Consider the following 12481-nt stretch of genomic DNA (forward strand, 5'->3'; position numbering starts at 1 on the left):
TACAGACCCCAAACTTTTGAACAGTAGGCTAGTACTATAATTAGGGTAGTTTTGTAAAAGTCACTGACTAATTACAGGCGAGTTGAGAGCACAAATCACAAAATATTTAGGCCTAGTAGTCATGAAAACATTTTCAGATTTAGCATATTAATGATGCATTCACCTCATAAATCATGACACACTGCTCTAGCATAGGAAAGTGCATACAAGTTAAAGTGCATGCTTTTAAAATTAAAAAGTATTGGTATCGGTATCGATATCGGCGATACTGGCCCTGTATTTACTTGGTATCGGATCGGTACCAAAATTTGCAGTATCGCCCATCACTAAACTGAAACCGCTATTTTTTGAAACCGGGTCCCAAGGTGGATAAATCTGAAAACGCCACCCTTGCGTTTTCGTGTGTACGGCCAATCCGTACATTTTGTGAAACGATGATGTCATCACACCAAGTGTCAACTAGTCAGACACCGCTAAGTCACAGCAACAATTGCCGACTACATGCTTGTGTTCATGCTGCAGAAGCTACTGAGCCTCTTTTATTTCTTTCTTTATTATTTACTTTAATGTATTTTGATTTCATTTCTTTTTTTTTTTACTTCTTTATTTAGGCCTATTTATATTTTCTTTCTTATGCTATGATGCTTGTCTGTTGTCTGATTAAGACATTTCGTATTTTGTAGGGATGGGTGTTTCAAGCAAAAATAATATTCGACGATTGCTGGGAATTATTTGATTATTATTCAAAAAACGCACCCCTCTCCCACATGATCACCGGTAAAACAGCGTTCGCTCAAATTCCACTCTGACATTAAATTTCTCTGTACTGTAGCCTAGGCCTACATGTTGTAGCCATTAAAGAAAATGTATTTAGTTTCATATTTATGTGTAAATAACGTTTTTTTTTTATTTCATCTATGTTGATTATATGAAAAGTGAACAGCATGAGTAATCATAAGAAGCGCAATATATCGGGAGACATAACTTTGACCACATTAAGTTTTGTTTTGTATAAAACCTTTCTTTAAAGTGAATTTCGTTTTGTATAAATTGTATCTTAATTTTAATCAATGTTTCATCAACCAATTGCCTGGATTTAATAAATATAGCAGACAGTTTAGTCAGGACAGGGAGGCACCGGCGCGATATAACTTGCATTGCTCGTGAACTGGAGCTCATCTCATAAATGAACCGAAACTCAGAAATATAGAAAGCTTGAAATGTCTACTTTTAAACAAAACAATTAAAAACGAAAAGGAACGAAATTTCTCTCTATAGGCACATTCACAATACTGCGAAGGTGGCGAGTCAACATCTTTAGCCGAGACTGACACAGAAAAAAAGAGTTTATTAATAAACAATTAAAATGTCTCCTTGCTATATTTGACACATTCATAATGATTTCTTTTGCCGGTTCTTTGTGGCAAGCTTTATGCGTCAATATCGTGTCAATATCAATATCGTGTCAATATCAATATCGAATATCGTGACTCATATTTTGTACCAGGCCATTTATGGTTGTTCATATTGTTCAATAAAGTTCTTGGTAAAAAAAAGAAAAAAAGAAAAGAAAAAAAAGAAGCTACTGTGCCTAAAAATTGTATACAGTGCGCAAAGTTTATGCGCATGCTCTAAGTCTTCTTCTCCGTTTCTAGTGTATGTATGTATGTGGCAGAATTACAGCGCCACATACTGGTCTGGCATGTACACTACATCGTTTTGAGTCGGTTTCAGTGGTTTCGTGTGTACGCAGATATTTCTTGAGACGACGCCGTGTTTACAGAATTTTTTTTTTTTTAACGGGGAAAAAAAACATTGGATAGGGAAAGCTCTGGCTTCGTGTGGATGTGGCCTAAATATCAATAGAAATAATACTTGCATTGATCTTTGGTGCTGAGCAAGAATGCGCGCGTGTGTGTGTGTAGATCCTCGTGGTGTCCATGAGCTTGACGCGTTCTTTCGGTTCTTCAGCACGTCGTTTGCGGTTTCAAAGGTTTACTTGAAAGCAAAGTTGTTGGAAAATCAGGGTAAGTCCATCTCACCCGGAGACAGAAATGAATGAGCACGGAAGAAAGACTAAAACAAGGCAAGAAGCCGGAGACTAGAGATAAGACTAAGACAAAAAGCAAAAGGCTAGAGATAAGACTAAGATAGCGATGAGCCAATGTCATCATCCTTCAATGAAAACTTAGTCCACACCTATTTTGGGTGAGATGACCAATAGTAGTAGTAGTCTAACTTTTAGCGGGAGAGAGTTTCTTTGTCTCCTTCTTACAGCCTAATTTGAATGTTTTATGATGGTGTCAGAAGTGGTCATTTTTACTCCAAAGGATGGCAAACATAGTATAATACATTTTATCGTAACCCACTATATATATTTAGCTGAGGCAAACCGAGAGGTTTAATTCGGTACCAGGAAAGATACAAAAATAGAGATATGTCCTTACACTTGAATATAAGAACTTCAACTAGAGTTCAACTAACACAACTAGAAAGTCACAACTAGGCTAATGTAAGGTTGGGGAACATACATACACACAGGAATATATAATTTACATTCTGGAATGAATTGTATTATGAGTTTCACGAGTTCACACTTACAAATAAGTCAGATAGAATAAAAGCGTATTTGGCATGCTGTCCGAGGAGAGGCTCTGGGCTCGGTATTCGGCCCGAACCCAGAGTACTCCCCCTGTATTCCTGGCTGTGAAAGAATGAGCCAAGAGTGAGGAGTCGGGGTGGTGGAGGGATGCTGAAAAACTGTCAAGGAATGTTAGGTGAGTTGACAGAGTGAATATATATATGCTTCTTCTCATGCTGATAGGGTAGACATAGTAATTGTTTGATGACAAGTAGATTGGATTGATTATTTGAACGTGCTCCTCCCAAACTTTGTTTATAAAACATCATTAAATGGAAAGAATGTTTGTGTATGTATATTTGTACGTCTCTCAAATGTCCGTCCATGCCATCTGGCCTTTGGCCTGCCGTGGAAGGGACATTGAGTTGATTAAGATCTTTTTGAAGCTCATGAAGGAGTTTGGAGGTGTTTCTGTTTAGCATCTGACATGCCACATAAAATGCCACATAAAGTGACAATGGGGCAATTTGATCCAGACTCACTGGCGCTAGGCCTGTGATTTACATGAATCAGTCCAAAGGGTTAAAAGCTTTCTGAAGCTTAGAATGAATAAGTCATTGTGATAATGCCACCAAATTTAATAAACGAATTGTATAAGTTCTTGCTTTTTTATATTTATAACAATGTCACACTGTCACAGTTGCAAGTCTGTGGATTTTTCCTTGTCTGTTGTGAGTGTGTGTGTTCACCTGTGTTGCTGGGCATCCATGATCACTGATTAGCGATCAGCTTCAGCCTAGCTATATATTGTGTCTGTGTTTGTTCTTTGTCTGATCATTGTTTTGCTCACAGCCTGTTCTTTGTTCAGTGTCTCCTGTATCCTGCACTCCAGTTCCTGCCTGTTTTGTGAATTCTACCAGCCGAGTTTGGATATTTCTCACTGGACTTCTGCCTTGGATTCATTTCATCAATTGCCCATTGTAGTCCCTGCACTACCGAGGATCTTCATCGGCACCCACGACATTTCAACTCTGCCATGTCAATTCAAGGCGGCCCGAGAGTTGGCGGATTTACAACAAGGCAACCGCTCAGTTACCGACTATTCAATTGACTTTCACACACTGGCGGCGGAGAGCAAATGGAACGAGGAGGCACAGTGGGATAAATTCCTGCGTGGGTTGGCTGACCGTATCCATAGGGAAATATATACTTTGGACTTACCCACAAATTTGGATGGGTTGATCGAGTTGGCGATTCAAGTGGATAATCATTTGCAACGGCATGATCAGCACACGCGTCAGCTTTTTTGTCCTGAGGTGGCGTCTTCCAGCTTTACGGTCAGTCCCGCTCTAGATCCGGAACCCATTCAGGTGGGCAGAACCCGGCTGACCAGAGAGGAGAAGGATCATCGTAGAAGCAATGGCTTCTTTGCCTGTACTGTGGGACGGCCGGACACTTTGTTTCCAACTGTCCAGTAAAAGCCAGAGCCCGTGGCGTTTCCCTTTTCGGCTACTCTCCTCCCGGTCAGACTACAATGGGCCACCATGTTTCACATCTGTAAGGCCATATTGGACTCTGGAGCTGAGGGTAACTTTCTTGATGCTACATTTGCCTTAAGACTTAAAGTTCCTGAGGTTACACTACCTCAGCCCATATCTGTCCATGCACTCTACTCCATGGAAACTCTACCACAGTCACCCAGGAAACTGGTCCTATCAAACTCATCCCTTCTGATAACCACAGTGAAGAGATCCTCTTCATTTTAATTGACTCCCCTCTGGTTCCCGAGGTTCTTGGTCACCCTTGGCTTTCCCGTCATAACCCTCACATTAATTGGCAACAGTACACTGTTTGCTCCTGGAGCAATTATTGTCATGTGTCTTGTTTGGTGTCTGCTTGTTCTTCTGTGTCATGTTCTGTGTTACAGGAGAAAGCCGTGGACCTGCCAAACGTGCCCAAGGAGTACCTGGACCTGAAGGAAGTGTTCAGTAAGTCTCGAGCAGCTTCTCTTCCTCCGCATCGTCCTTTTGACTGTGCTATAGAGCTATTGCCAGGTACATCTCCGCCTAAAGGCAGGTTAAACTCGCTTTCTACTCCTGAAAGAGAGGCCATGGAGAAATATATTTCTGATTCCCTTGCAGCCAAGATCATCCACCATTCTTCCTCTCCTGCTGGCTCAGGACTCTTCTTCGTGGATAAGAAGAATGGGTCTCTGCCACCTTGCATTGACTATCGGGGGTTGAATAACATCACAGCAAAAAAACACGTATCCTTTGCCGTTGATGTCTTCGGCCTTCGAGCATTTGCAGGGGGCTTTCTTTTTGCTAGATACAAGGGGTAACACCTCCGTCCGGCTGCCCACCTACTCGTTTATTTGTGCCTGAGGGTTTGTGGTCCGACGTCATCCGCTGGGGTCACTGTTCCAAGATCGCTTGTCATCCAGGAGTTAATTGTACTATTTTTCTAGTTAAGCAGTTGTTCTGGTGACCATCTATGGCTCTTGACATTCGTAGTTTTGTTTTGGCCTGCTCCGTTTGTGCTGTCGGTAAGACTTCCAATCAGCCCCCGGCGGGCCTCCCTCAGCCACTGTCTATCCCTTCGAGACCTTGGTCCCACATTGCACTAGATTTTGTTACAGCCCTCTCACCCTCCCAGGGCAGAGAACAGCGATCAAGACAGAGAACCGCGATCAAGGTTTTTGTCTATCGGAAACATGAAAAATGTAGATGAAAAACATACATCACTTACTCCATTGCTCTGATTGGTTGTAGGTCTATCCAATTGAGTGCAGAGGCATTTTCTTTCCTGGTTCGGTTGAAATGCCTCTTAATCACAGCCCAATGGAGCAGATCAGACTCATATTCTGACTAGAATCTGAGTATGACAACGTCAGGCTACTTCCTGGGTGCTCCGGCCGCAAAATACATCATACAAATGGTATAATCCATGTAACAAATGGCTCATACAAACCACGCTCCAGAAGCTCTCTCCTCCACCCTCAAGATCACCAGTTTTAACTGCGCTTCGTCCATCTTCTTCACAGTCTTCATCTATTCATTCTAACGCTGCTAATCCACACTTCAATATCTCATAGAAGCAAGACTCAGCCCTCACTTCTTTTTCTCTCGCGGTCTGGTGTTCTGAACGTACACATTCTCAACGCGACATTGAGGCCGCGAAAAATAGCTCTGCTTCTTCTCCAGCTCTCACGGACTTCATTATGCAGTCAGCTCCACTCCTCAGGCAAGAACCAAATATCCAAACATATTTCACTGTGCTTCCTTCTGTTTCTCCAGTTGTTTTCAATTCTCTTCATAATAACCCATGTGCCAGGACGCCCTCGCAGACAGTTACCTTTCTCTCACCCCCAAACAAACCTACTCAGAGAGCGGATCCTAGCGCGAGGCTGCCTTCGCTAGCGGTCCCTTGAATGTTCAGTCCAAACAGTGTAGAAAGTCTATGAAAGCCAATGTCCAATGGTGCAATCCAAAAGTTCTCCCAGATCAAGCTGTACTCCTTAGTGTAAATATAAATCCAAACAAACTAGAAGATATTTAAGTCCCAGTTGTGGCATAATCCAGTTCAAGGATCCACAGCAGGTGAAATCATAGCTCATAGCCTCTAACCAACTTCAAGGTCATCTTTATGACACAGGTAAAAAACAGGCATATGAATCTAAGAATAAATCCCACAGAATGTGAGTCCTTCTACAAATGAAATATATCACATTAGAAAATAACTATACATAAATTAACCAGCAACATTCAATCAATACAAAGAAAAGAAACAATGCTTACTTCAGATTGAGCATAAAACTAAATTTTTCTCAATCAGGACAAGTGATTGTTTGGAGCCATAAGCCATGCTTACTCCCTCCGTTCCAATACAAAACTTTTTCTTCTTCTTCTTCTTCTTCTTTGGTGTTATATGGCATCCAATTTGTTGCATTACTGCCACCTACTGTACTAAATTCCCTTTACACTATATTCTCTTGTCCAATCCGGTTTCTTTTAAAAGCTACTAAATATTCCCTGCCTTTGTGTTTCTCTGCACATTCTAAAATACTTTTAACATTTCTGTCTACTCGTCGTAAACTCTTTAACTGGGTCATAATTTCTTGTCTTTCTTGATTAAACTTCCTACAAGATATTAAAAGATACTCAACCGTCTCATACTCCTGACACTGGCTGCACATTCCTGTTGGTTGTTTTCCCATAATATGAAGAGCACCATTAAAGGATTAGTTCACTTTCAAAAATTTTTTGCTGATAATTTACTCACCACAGTGTCATCCAAGATATCAGTCGAAAAGAAATTAAGGTTTTTAAGGAAAACATTCCTGGATTTTTCTACACAGAATGGACTTCAATGGCAACCAACTATTCCAATGTTCAAAGAAGGTTCAAATGTCCGTCTCAATGCAGCTTCAAAGTCTCTACACAATCCCAGTCGAGAAATAAGGGTCTTATCTAGCAAACGATCGGCCATTTTCTAAAAAAAGAATGACGTGTGTGACAGTCACAAAATCATCGATCCTCTCATTTGGCTTTTGTCTATATTGCATGAGATGGAGCCTGTGGATTCTGAAGTTCACCTTCAACTTTAGTTGTCCTCCAAAGAAATTCCACAAGGTGTCAGGCTCTCTCTTATCTGCATCACTAAGCCCACTTGCATTGAGTCATTTTAATCCTTCATCTCCAATTCCTCTACATATTTTCCTAGCTGGTTTTCCTGCATCCGTTATTTCTTCATCTTCCAGGTACAGATTCATTTTTTGTTTGAATAAAGACATTGCTTCACTCAGATCGGGGTCAGACCAGTTCATCATTGGTACATGTGCTGCCATTTTAGTGCATTTATCTTGTACTCAAGTTAAAAGTAGTCGTTCTTTTCCATATTTTTGTTGTATTTTCTGGACTGATAAGCAATTATCACGCAGACAATGCTCCTTTACGATCCCACACGTGTACAAGAGAGCACGTCACAGAGTGGTCTCCCACGGCTTTCCACACAGCCATATAAAGTTACACAGATTGGGCTCGCGCCATAATGTTCTCGCTTCACTGGTCATGAGCACTCACGCGGATGATACTATAGCTGTTTTACCGCTGTCACCATGAAGTATTACTCGACAGCATTAGAGGTGGATAAGAACCATAGGAACTCACATTTTCAATAGGACATACACTTCAAGTACACGCACATAGCGTATTACATATCACAATAAATGGGGACTAATGTTTACATTAATATTTTTTTTCTTTTTGGTCCAAATATTTGTTTTCCCAACATTTTTCCTGAAGTTCCACTAAACCAACATGTAAACTTATTTTTAGAGGCTTGCCAAAAGATGCACCCAAAGGTGCCAGTGAAGGCGTTTGAAGAGTGCATTGCAGACAGCTTGAAGATAATTCCAGTGTGAATAACATTACAGAATTATGAATCCTGTGGGATACAAACATTTGAGAGGTTTGGGATAAGAATACTCAATGTGTTTTTGTCACTTTGAGAAAATGATTGAAAAGGTGGTCCCTGTAAATATTGATGGATATAAACTACTTATCTTTTGGCTAAAATAATATTTTTAAGCTAATTGACAAATAGTTCAGTAACATTTTCTACATTATTATTAAACATACTTTAAAGGTGTACTTTATAAGCGTAGCCCCGACTGAGCCTGGGTTCTCCCAAGGTTTTTTTCTCCATTCTGTCACTGATGGAGTTTTGGTTCCTTGCCACTGTCGCCTTTGGCTTGCTTAGTGGGGGACACTTAATATTCAACAATATTATTGATCTGCCTTGACACCATTATATGACAACTGAACTGAGCTGGTCGATGACATCACTGTTTTCTCCAGAGCTAACTAAATCAATAACTTTTGTTACAACAGAAATAAACCATCACAGAACTTTCTAAAGCTGGACTATGACGCTATTTTCTTCTAGATCTGCTGTACAGCAGAAACAAACTTTGTTATTTTCCTATTATTACTGTAAAGCTGCTTTGAATCAATCTGTATTGTAAAAAGCACTATATAAATAAAGGTGCTTGACTTGACTTTATGCTTACATATTAAAAGAAACATAAATGCACAAGCAAAATAATGGAAAACATATACCAGAAACAGCTTTAACTGTCTTACCTGTTTTACCTCATGCGTTTGAATCCCTGACTGAGGTCATGTGACAATTTATCAGCTCACAACATGTAACATTTCAACATTTTGGGAGAAAAACTTTGACCTTTAGTTAAATGTTGGTAACTTTCCCTTACGAAAAATATGTTTATTCAAGTGTTCTATTAGTATACTTCTTTAAAAATAAGAAAGTATACTTTTTGAGTCTACATTTATATACTTCTCAAAAATATACTTTATGTACTTCTCAGAAATATACTTAAAATTACACTTAAGTGTACTTGACTTATACTGAGAGAAAAGTCCAAGTATATTTGGCCTGTACTTGTACTCAATCTTTTGATCAAGATATACTTAAAAATATACTCTTGTACTCTTTTCATCGAGAAACCTATTGAATATACTTTTTTTTTTTACATAGTTTTTCATATACAGTCTTATGAAACTTACATTGTTTAAAAATATTGATTAGAATATTGATATAAAACAGATATGTTTCTAATTCTGCGTATCTGAATTTTTGTGTAGGCTAGTCCACTGGTAGTGCACATAGGAATTTACTCTAATTCTACTTTTCCCACCATTGACTGAATTTTCCAGCTATCCATGTTTTCACTGTTATACACTCTAAAAATTGCTGGGTTAAAAAATAACCCAACCTTAACCACACCTCTGGGTCACTATTGGACAGAACACGCGCTGGGTTGGTTTGACCCAAGTGCTGGGTTTTACCATTTAACCCATATTTCTGGGTCATTCATTTGACCCAACCAGTGGGTGGAATTAACCCCCTTGCTGGGTTAAGTCCTACTTATATGCTGGGTTATTTCGTGTCTCATTGCCTTAATAAAATTAGTAACAAATATTTGTTATATTACGAATGTAAAATAATTATTGTCTCTGTAATACAATAAACCAGAGAGGCCACTGTAATTTTTTTATATATATTTTTTTTTAATTTTATTTAAAGCTTTTCACATTTTTACAGAACCTCCCCACCCCCACCACCACATGCCAGCAAATAAGTAACAAGTCAAATAAAAAATAAAAAAATAATAAAAAAAACAATAATGATAAATGCCCATATATACATATGTAACCCTTTTCTTAACCCTAGGGTTTCCCTTAAAACCCTGGATTCCCGGCAGTTGAATGGCGAATTTGGCCGGTATTTTTTCTTTAAATGAAAATTAACGCAAAGTATCTTTTTCCCTATACCAATTACACAATACTTTTACTAAAATAATAAATTAAACAATTCCTATTTATAGTTTCCTAGAAATCAGTACCTTGTTAAATTAATTAACTTGCCAAACTCCAAAGAAATACCAGAATACAAATGTTATGGGGAAAAACTAACAAATATTTATTTATTTTACATTAATGTAATAACCCCCTTAAAAAAAACAACAAAAAAAAACAAACAAAAAAACAAGGAACCATATGAAGACAGATAAACACTTATATCCAATGGTATGTAAATTACTTATTCTTTTTGTAAATAAAATGTACAAATCACCTGTTCAGTCTCAGAACTGTTCCTTGTCTCTCTTATGTTTGTTTTTACACTTGCATTTTTACATTTTTCCTTTTTCTATTTTAAAACACTGTCCTCAATCAGCATACAAGTTGACAAATTCAAACCCTGTTAGATATAGGCTAAACACTTTTCTCCTGAAACGTGAAGACCAATAAGGAAAATAAAACAATAATATCTTTCCAAAACAATTAAACACTTGAAAAAAAAAAAACACGATTCACAACATAAGGTTTTTTTCCTTTCAGTATGCAAATTAGTTATGAGTCAGTGACGCAGTCAAATATACACGAGTCAGTGACGCAGTCAAATATACGGCCGTTCGTTATCGTTGGTTATCGTTGTTGGTGCACATTTACAGCTCGTGAGCTTAGAATTATAAGGTTCTATCTCCGTTTAGGGTAGGTCTGAGATATTGAGCATCAAAGTTTTTACATCCCAGCTGGCAAAACTGTTATGTAGTATAACCTACTATTATAGCTCAATAAGACCATCACCCTACAGGTACTTTGAGGATAGAATATCAAAATCCTGGCACATTTGGAAATGGGATTTTTTAAGATGGCCCAAATGGAGATAGAACCTTATAATTCTGAGAGCTCTGATTCTGTTTGGAATTATAAGGTTCTATCTCCACTTTTACAAATAAAACCCCACATTTCAAAGAATAAATGTATATAACCATTGATTTTAATCAATTTATATATTTATAATACAAGCACACAGCTTGTAGTATATAATATAATATATAATTTTTATTTTCAAAGAACATGGACATGGAAAAATTACAGCTAAACAAAAAAAATTTTCTTCACATACTACACCCCACTCCTCTGTACTGTAAAAAACATTTAGGAAGCATCTTTCATACATTAAAAACGGTTAATTTAGTAGTATATATATATATATATAAAATCAATATTTTCTGTTTGGGAATATATTGCACAAAAGCAGTCGATATGTAGCCTAAATGAGGGACCGGTTTGATCATATGATCTAATAATACAATACAATACAACATCTGCTTGATGCGGGATTGGAATTATGTAATTGTACAGTTGCAAATAATTAACGTGATTCTCCAGCAACAACGTTGCTAATGCTACTTTAGGCTAAATTATGAATACGGTTTGATTATATGATTAGAAAAATCACACTGTCACAAGTAAGGAATCCCATTCACATAGCTAAACACTGGTATTATATAGCGACGCCCCGTTGCCTAGTATAACACCATATGTTGTGATCCAGTGGTTTACTGGCAAACATTCTTACATTGGCAGGCTTCCGACATACATTAGTTTTACCAATTGTAAAAAAACAAACAAAAAAACACGGGAAAAACCCTATCCAGGAGAACCCTTGAAGTGTAGCCCATTTAAAGAGAAACATTTAAAGAACACCAAAAACACTACTAGGCTACGAATAGTCATCATTTGTAAACTGACACAAATGTGAGATGGGTCATTTTGCCCATGCAACCTCTTAGTCACATTGTTTACATATGAACACCTCCGATGCAAAAGCCTCTAAAAGCCACCTATGTCAAAAATGAGATAATAATTTTGAGTGAATGCTCTCCGCACATAGTATACGTTTATCAAATGCTTTCACTTCAAACTCACTATATCCCAGGAAATGTAGGTACTTAGGTAGAAACCTATACATAGGAGCCTGATAAAAATGTTAATATTAAAGAAAAACGTTAGACAGACTTAGAGGCTTCATATAGGTAATGGTCACATTTACCAACATTTTCAGACAATGTTCCACAAAATGTGTCTCTACAAAATACAATGTGTTTGTACAAGGAACTGACACCACAAAAATAAAACAGTTCCAAATATATATTTATGTCAATGCTTTAATTTGTAAGCAAATAATGTTACATAATTATGTGTACACAGTCAGATGTGATTCATTTAATTGATTTTATTATTGCATTGTTAAAAAGTCAATTACAATGACCAATTACATTTGTACAGACATACGAAAAACTGTTTCAAAATAAGGAAAGGAAAGTAGTGAGACAGTGACAAAAAAATAGGTCTACACACAAGCAGGACAAAGGAAATCGTCATTGATGGGAGGCTGGCCAACACAGTTCCAATGAAACCACAGGTCACATGTGCTACATTGAATCTGAAGGAAACATTAGTGAGTGAAAGTGTTCTGTAGCCTATATATTTAGACACACGTGGAAACATCCTAATTTTTTATGCTTAC

The sequence above is a fragment of the Abramis brama genome (genome assembly GCF_963993115.1).
Source record: "Abramis brama genome assembly, chromosome: 10".
Lineage (NCBI taxonomy): Eukaryota > Metazoa > Chordata > Actinopteri > Cypriniformes > Leuciscidae > Abramis > Abramis brama.